Below are 6,641 nucleotides of genomic sequence, written 5' to 3'. Positions count from 1 at the left end.
AACCTGAAGAGTTGCAGCCAACGTGAGTTTGAGAAGAGAAGGGAAGAAGAAGAAGAAGAGCTTGAGGTTTTTCACCAATTTTCTAACCTTTGGGATTCAAATAATTTTAAGGCAAGTGTTCTAACCCAATCCCACAGTAACCTTAATCTCTGTTTCCATTTTTATTCTGCAAAATTTGAAAGATTTCAACTGAGAACCAGACCTTCTTTCGTTTTGATATAAAGCTATGAATCTGTAATTTTTCGGTAATCTGACCTCTATGCAATGTTTTGATCATAACATTTTGTAATAAACTCTGATTTAGACAAAACCTATTTCATTTGAAAGTAGACAAGAAAATTTTTATTTTGATATAAAGATCGAATGATTTGGAGTTTAAATGCCTACTAAGAATTCTGTTTAAATTAACCCATTCTGCAAAACAGGGACTGAAATTTCTGACCTCTTGTTGCTTAACGACTTATAACTTTCTGTTGTGAACTCAAATTCATAAAAAGTATGTTTTATTCGAAGGTAGACTCAAAATGCTTTCTGTATATACCTGATTTCAAATTTTTGGATTAGAATTGCTAAATGAAACATCTGCTTTCATCGACCCTATGGATTCAGTAAAACAGAGCTAATATTTTCAGACCTTTCACTACGAAATTATCTGTAACTCCCTTTTGTAAATTCCAAATCTTGTAAAACTTGATTTTCCTAAAACTAGATTGACAAAGCTTTCTAATGACACCTATTTTGTATAAATTGGAGCATAATTGGTTATCCAAAGAGTTCATACAATGTTCCTATCAAATTCTACCAGAATCGAGCTTTGGTCGATTTCGGCTTTCCTTGTTACTTCTCTTTGGAAATCGATTTTGGCAAAAACTCTTAATTCAGTTAAGCTTTACATTATTATCTTAAATTCCTGTATACTTTGGTCCTTTATTTATTTGTACATCTGCAGCTATCATCTAAAGATCATGTTTGCATCGTAATGATTCGGCACATGCATCCCATTGTTCCGCATTTGCTTTCGATATGTGCCTCCTCCAGTTTCATTTCTTTGGACATTGAATTTATCTAACTTTCTTATTTCAATTGAGCTATATATGATTTCTTGAAAATCCTTGTATACTCTTGCTTTTGTTTTCTTTCAAATCGGAATACATTGTGAAAGATTATGTTTGTATCGTATTGACTCGAAAGGCATATGTACATTTCGTTGTTCCGCATGTGCTTCCAATATATGCTAATTTCATTATTCATACTGTCCCTTTGTACTCCAGTGTTTGTGGGATAAATGTGAACCTTTGCCAGAAATGGTAAAGGGAGTTATGCTTAGAGCCCGCGATGCTCTGCCGGCCCCCTATGACTTCACTCAGACGTGGGTGGATGGAGCTCCCAAACGTGGGAGACTTATGTTTGGTGGTCATTCAGAAATGGATATACCATATTATGTTATGATCCCACTTCACCTTCTATGTGTTTGATATGATATCCAAAGCTTTGGCTATGTTTCTATTCATGTTTTGTTCTTTGATATATTTCCGAAATTTTATAAGACTTTGTTATACCTTGAAAGCTACCATATGTCATCGTATGCTCCTTATGCCAATGATATGCTCCAATTATCTTTCCTCGAATGTATAAACAAAACGTGCTTCGAACGAAATGACATCGTAATTCTGCATTCATGGTATCCAAAATGCTCCTTACGTCTTTGTTATGCCTTGAAATTACCATATGTCATCGATATGCTCCTTATGCCAATGATATGCTCCAATTATCTTTCCTCGATTGTATAAACAAAACGTGCTTCGAACGAAATGACATCGTAATTCTGCATTCATGGTATCCAAAATGCTCCTTACGTCTTTGTTATGCCTTGAAATTACCATATGTCATCGATATGCTCCTTATGCCAATGATATGCTCTAATTACCTTTCCTCGATTGTATGAATAAAACGTGCTTCGAACGATATGATATTGAAATTCTGCATTCAAACAAAACATGCTACTGTTTCATCCTGTATCTCTGCTTTGTATTTTGATACCTCATTTGTTTGAAAACTGTCCTCTTTGTTATGGATATGTTAGTCATTTGCTGAGCTTTATATGCTCACCCCGTTGCTATATAAATTTTTCAGGATAGCTTATCGCTCACTAAAATGTGTAAATTGGGTTGAGGCAGTTGAAGACTAGAAGATTTTGGGGCAAATATTTTGTACTTGATAGGTTGATGTTGTATAAGTTCTTTTTGGGAGTAATGAAATATCAATGACAAATCTAGATTGATGTATCTTGTAAATATTTGAAAAGTACCTCTTATGTTAGGATTTTGGAAATGTTAAGTCTAAACTGTGTACTGATATAAACATGTAGTACATGTTGGTTTTGTGATTGCATTAATTACCGCGCTTATAGATTTATGATATAGTTATGGTTTAGTTAAGTTGCTTTTGGATTTTAAGAATCTTATAGTGACATGATGTATGATTATAAACTTTACAGGTTTTGTGAATTGCGGATTGTAGAGATGAATGACTTGAATGTTTTTCTTAGTGACCTCAAATATGTGATTGGATCCTGGATTGTTTGTTGAATTATAATACTATCAATCTTGAGTTAGATTCACACCTCCTGAATGAGAATTATATTCGAGGGGGGGGCGTGACACTCCTATCCCTAGCCCAACGACTGCGTATCGGTCACGGCAAGCTAGCCGAAACCATCGGCACTTTCTCGAACGATCTAGAAATCACTATTGCGACCCCAATCCAGAAAGCTTTTTCCGAGCCCCACAATACTGACTGCATAGCGGTCACGGCAAATTCCGTGCCCGAAAACAATCGTCTCGGAGGTCTACGGGAGATATTTCGTATCTCGGGAAGCAAAAAGGAGTGCAACACGTGGACTTCCCAGGGGGTCACCCATCCTAGTACTACTCTCGCCCAAGCACGCTTACTGACTGCGTAGCGGTCACGGCAAATTCCGAGCCCCAAAACAATCGTCTCAGAAGCCTACGTGAGATGTTTTGTTTCTCGGGATGCAAAAAGGAGTGCAACACGAGGACTTCCCAGGGGGTCACCCATCCTAGTACTACTCTCGCCTAAGCACGCTTAACTTCGGAGTTCTGTTGGGATCCGGTGCTTTAGTGCTGGTATGATCGCACCGGTTTCGGGTGCTTCGTCCCTCGCCTATGTGCACGTCGCGGCCGGTGCATTAACGTCCGAAGCTTCTTGCCCGTCACGAAACCGTCGGCGCTTTCTCGAACGATCACGAAATCCCTATTGCAAGCTCTCTCCGAGCCCCAGCCCATCGACTGCGTATCGGTCACGGCAAGCTCGCACCGAAACGATCGGCACTTTCTCGAACGATCTCAGAATCGCTATTGCGACCCCAATCCGGAAAGCTCTCTCCAAGCCCCACGATACTGACTACTTAGCGGTCACGGCAAATTCCGAGCCCCAAAACAATCGTCTTGGAGGCCTACTGGAGATGTTTCGTATCTCGGGACGCAAAAAGGAGTGCGACACGAGGACTTTCCAGGGGGTCACCCATCCTAGTACTACTCTCGCCCAAGCACGCTTAACTTCGGAGTTCTGATGGGATCCGGAGCTTAAGTGTTGGTATGATCGCACCCGTTTCGCTTGCTTCGTACCTCGCCTATGTGCACATCGCGGCTGGCGCATCAACGTCCGGAGCCTCTTGCCCATCACGAAACCGTCGATGCTTTCTCGAACGATCACGAAATCACTATTGCAAGCTCTCTTCGAGCCCTAGCCCAATGACTGCGTATCAGTCACGGCAAGCACACATCGAAACCATCGGCACTTTCTAGAACGATCTCGGATTCGCTATTGCGACCCCAATCCGGAAAGCTCTCTCCGAGCTCCACTATACTGACTGCGTAGCGGTCACGGCAAATTCCGAGGCCCAAAACAATCGTCTCGTAGGTGTTAGGATCGAGAGCACTAAGAGGGGGGGGTGAATTAGTGCAGCGGAAATCTTTCAGCGATTAAAAATGAAAGCTGCGTTCGTTCGATAAAAACGATTTCGATGTAAAAGCCGATTTTAAGATTACTTAAGATTAAGCGCAGTTTTACTTCTAAACGCAGTTTACGTCTAAACCCAGTTTGCGTCTAAGCGCAATTTACGTTTAACCGCAGTTTGTGTCTAAACACAATTTACGTTTAAATGCAGTTTGCGTCTAAACGCAATTTTACGTCTAAACGCAGATTTACGTCTAAACACAGATTTACGTCTAAACTCAGTTTACGTCTAAAACGCAGTTTTACGTTTAAACGTAGTTTGCGTCTAAACGCAGTTTTACGTCTAAACGTAGATTTACGTCTAAACGCAGATTTACGTCTAGACGCAGATTTACGTCTAAACTCAGTTTATGTCTAAAATGTCTAAACACAGTTTGGGCAGTTTTACGTCTAAATGCAATTTTACGTCTAGACGCAATTTCAAAGGGATCTGAACTTAGAAACTCATTCGTAAAAGCGCAGAAGACAGTTTTGCAGAATCAAGGCGTAAACGTAAACTGCAATGTAAATATCGTACGAAAACACTGGTTTACGTCTGAAAGCAGATTCGGACAAATCAGCACTTAGAAACTTGTTTGTGAAGGCGTAGAAGACAGTTTTGCAGAATCAAAACGTAAACGTAAACTGTAATGTACGAAAACACCGATTTACGTCTGAATGCAGATTCGGAAAGAACAGCACTTAGAACTTGTTCGTAAAAGTGCAGAGAGCAGTAGTTATGAAGGAGGTTTGCAGTAATGATAAAGTGCTCAAAAATAAACTCAAACCAGAGATTTAGAGTGGTTCGGTCAGTCTTGACCTACTCCACTTTTGGCTTCCTCCACCGACGAGGTCACCGACGTCAACTAAAGGCCTTCCTTCAATAGGCGAAGGCCAACTGCCCTTTTACAGTTTCTCTCCTTTTGACAGGCTCAGGAGACAACCTTTACAGACCTTTCTCTCCTCACTTTACAACTCAAAACTTGAAGAACAGAAGGAGGAGACTTAAAGGCTTTACAACACTTTTGAGCTCTTAGAATCACAGAAAAGATCAAGATTTCGGTGTAGGTCTGTATCTCTTCAGTGCTGAATGGGTGGGGTATTTATAGGCCCCAACCCAATTCAAATTTGGAGCTCAAAACGATCAAATCCTGGAATTCCGGGATCAGGCGGTTGCACCTCTTGACTAGAGAGGTTGCACCGCCTGGCAGAGCTCGAAGACCGAGCTCAGGCGGTGCCACCTCTCTGTCAGGGAGGTTGCACCGCCCAGTCTTGCTCGAAGACTGAGCTCAGGCGGTGCCACCTCTTTGTCAGGGAGGTTGCACCGCCCAGTCTAGCTCGAAGACTGAGCTCAGGTGGTGCCACCTCCCGGCTGGGGAGGTTGCACCACCCAGTCTCGCTGGGAGGCTTAGCCCAGGCGGTGCCACCTCCTGGCCTAGGCGGTTGCACCTCCTGGTGCAATCAGGGTCCGAATGGTTAGTTCCATTCGGCCCAATTTCAGTCTTTCAAGGGCCCAATTGCCCCAAGATTAAGCCAATGGGATCACCTCCCATTTTCCAACTTAATCAACATGCTAACTACGATTAAATCTAAGACAATTTCTGCAGCTTTGCTTCGGTGCGTCAATCGCTTCTTTCGGCGAGTTTCCGGCGAACTTCCGTCGATCATCCGATGAACCCTCGGTGATGCTCCTACGGACTTCCGGCAAACTCCTGGACTTTGCGACAATCCACTTGGCAAGTTCCAACGAGCTTCGCTTGGCAAGCTTCTGGACTTCTCGGATCTGTTCTCGTAGAACCTCCGACGACCGTCCGAACTTCCGTCGAACTCTCGAACTCCCAATGTGATCATGAACTTGACTCCGGCGCAACTCCTGCTGCTTGTCTAACTTTCATCGTAGTTAATCCTGCACACTTAAAGCAAAACTTCGATCGAGACAATTAATCCTAAGCAATTAACCAAGTTGTCCGGTATGTCATTGGTCCCTCGACGCTTCGTTTGATTCTTCGGCGCATCGTCCTCTCCTGCGACCTATTGCCCAATCGGCCAGTTGGCTCTGCAACTCCGATATCCTTGGCACAATAACCGCTCTTCTTGGCCCGATGCCCGATTCCATTGCCCGGAGCCTTCTGTCGATACGTCGACCGATCTACCGGCCCGATGTCCAATCCTCTGACATGTTCCTCCGGCACAACATGATGTTCTTGCTTTAATTGTCTCATCCTGATCGAAGCACCCTGCGTTACTCAAAACGCAGATTAATTCATAAACATATATCAAGTGGTTTCATCATCAAAATACGAGATTCAACAATCTCCCCCTTTTTGATGATGACAACCACTTGATGACGGAGTTAAACTTAACTCCCGGACTTTAAACAAACTCCCCCTATCAATATGCCATATTGATAGAACCTTGAATTCAAACTGAATTCAAGTCATTGCAATATTCATCATGAATACTTGCAACACGTCAACATGAACATATGCATAAACTTATGCATCACATGTCATGTCATCAACATACTTCTCCCCCTTTGTCATCAACAAAAAGGAGAAGTACCACAATCAAGTGTTTGTAATATAAGTTCAACTTATTGCATGAAAAACATATTATCAAGTTTT

General features: G+C 42.3%; 2 non-coding genes across 2 annotated transcripts; both read right to left on the bottom strand.

The window, feature by feature from the left end:
* Window positions 1–3,041: 3,041 nt before the first annotated feature.
* On the bottom strand, window positions 3,042–3,160 carry LOC135587917 (5S ribosomal RNA). The gene has a single exon (XR_010475998.1). It is a non-coding gene; the product is annotated as a 5S ribosomal RNA (ribosomal RNA).
* Window positions 3,161–3,510: 350 nt separating this feature from the next.
* Window positions 3,511–3,629, bottom strand: LOC135593830 (5S ribosomal RNA). The gene has a single exon (XR_010479842.1). It is a non-coding gene; the product is annotated as a 5S ribosomal RNA (ribosomal RNA).
* Window positions 3,630–6,641: the final 3,012 nt, after the last annotated feature.

This window comes from Musa acuminata, chromosome BXJ1-1 (genome assembly GCF_036884655.1).
Source record: "Musa acuminata AAA Group cultivar baxijiao chromosome BXJ1-1, Cavendish_Baxijiao_AAA, whole genome shotgun sequence".
NCBI classification, from domain to species: domain Eukaryota; kingdom Viridiplantae; phylum Streptophyta; class Magnoliopsida; order Zingiberales; family Musaceae; genus Musa; species Musa acuminata.
This window is presented reverse-complemented; position numbering and strand designations above follow the sequence as displayed.